The following is a 2,328-nucleotide window of genomic DNA, read 5'->3' as shown; positions in this document are numbered from 1 at the left end:
ACACCAACAACATAAGATGAAAGGAATTACTATTGCATTATATAAAAATGAAGTACGTAATCATTATACCTCCATGACACAAGAGTAACCTCTCCTTCAACATAGTATCTTGGTCTCCTCTAGCCTCCCATAAGAACTTTGCTATCTAACTATAATAATGATTATAGATCTCAAATTTTCACTTTTCGATTTACCTAATCCTTTGAGGTGAAAACTAGATATAGACCTTTATTCCTCCCATAAGGACTGAATTTGGACACTTAGGGGGAAGAGAAATTAGGAAACTTCCACAGTAATTCACCCCTAGCCATGTCATAAAGGTAATACATCGACCATATCTCCTTGGGAATAATAAACTCTAGAAGGCCCATAATCTATGTTAGTTTACAATGACACAATAGCATAAGTTACATTAGATATGTACTAAGACTCAAGGTAATTATGTGGGCTACATAAGGAAATCCATCATAAATGTTCAAACAGTGTCAAAATGAAGGGTCAAATATATGCAAAAGGGCCAATAGTATAGGAATGAATGAAACTAAATCACATGTGGAAAAATAGGTTGATAACACACATTGCATCTAGTAGATGATCCATACAATATATTGAAATATTCTACTCTATGTAATGCCTCATTTACCATCTGGTCCCCTTATTCGACATGATGTGGAGGGGATGACATTAGGCCTCCTCTAGTAGTTAATATCTCCATCATTTCTTAATTTGATTCTCCACTAGTAGACATCTTTCCAAGAAGCATTAAGTAAATTCTCTATGGCCCCTTTCATCTTTTCTCGACAATTATTATAAAAGTAAGGCCACCCACCTAAAAGTTAAAGATCCAAATTCCACTTGTAGGTTTTTCCAAAATGAGCTCACCAAGATTTAGGTTTTCCTCCTCATCCTCTCCAATATCTCCATAAGCCAATGCATAAATGACTTAGAATTGGAGGGAAAATTCCTTTTATAACAAACCCATAATTTTCCACTTGGCAATTACAATATCATCTTATGTTCATTTGAGGATTCATTAACACTTTTGGAAAGCTATTTTTCATTCCTCTAATGGGACTTCCTCAATTTTTTAAGATTTAATTATTCATTCATAAGCTACTTCTTCCATGAGGTGTCAAGTAACTTCTTCCTTTTGAAATTGATTTTCTTCAAATTTTTTTCTCTTACTATGCCACATTGTATTTTCACATGTTGAATCATATGTAGAATTTTTTCTTGAGTAAACCACCTTTACTCATATTTATTCAGTCACATTTTCCTACCATGAATCAAAAATCACCTTAGGGATACCCATACTATGATAGGTGTGTCAACACATCCATATTTTTCATTTTCCATCTATCAATAGTTGGAGCCTTATTCACATGGGAACTCTAGAAACATTTTAGTTTTTTTGTTTTGGTTCCCATGCCCTTCAATTCCTTTTGGATTGGATATACAGTTTGTCTTCATACAAGAGCCACCATCGCTTACATTTCTCATTTTTCATGATGACAACCCATGTGTCCCCAGAATACCCCACTTATAACCTCTTGGTTTGCTTCAAGAGGGCCTTTTTGCACTTGTACTTGGTTCAATTAGTGGTAGCATCATGGAGTCAGCCTTTTTTAGAGCATCAAATATGAGTCACCATTATGTAACTATATTTAGAATTACATTGAGTTTTGTTATTGTATGTCAACACCTCCGCCTATCGTATTTGTCCTTTGTTGTTGCGATTTGACCTCTATATGTCTCATAAATTAATTGATATATCTTTGAAAATCCTCTCCCCTAGTGATTAATTATTCCTTGTCGAATGTTTTCAGTCACTGCCAAGTCAACATTGTATTATTGCTCTAACAAGGGAAGTTGTAAGTCCAGCAATTAAGCTATTGTTTTCTAACATTGGTGTCAATGTTTATCAGACACATTATATTATGTACCTCGTTCCTTTTTTGAGGAAATAGAATTGCCTCAATTGTGGTAGATCTTCCTCTGTCGACTTTAGCACGTGCATTCCAAGGGTTGGGTCTAGCAAACTATGTACCATGGATCCTTAGTGCCATTTGACTTGGCTATTTCTTGCATGCTCGACTTCAACTCATTATTAGATGATTGAGAATCATACACTTCATGGTCCAATTCTTCAACAAATTGTACGATGATTCACTAGGTACATGTGAGATGTTCCTAGAGGATAGGAGGGGTTTTCATTCAGGTATTCTCCTGCCTGCATGGCCTTTAGAAATTCATGATCTATAGTTATATGTTATCCAATAGATTTAACTAGCTTGGTTTCCACTATTCTAACATCCTATAGAATGCGCC

The sequence above is a fragment of the Pinus tabuliformis genome, chromosome 8 (genome assembly GCF_031772625.1).
Source record: "Pinus tabuliformis cultivar Carrire ecotype Pingquan chromosome 8, CPIR1, whole genome shotgun sequence".
NCBI lineage: Eukaryota > Viridiplantae > Streptophyta > Pinopsida > Pinales > Pinaceae > Pinus > Pinus tabuliformis.
Note: the sequence above shows the minus strand (reverse complement) of the source record.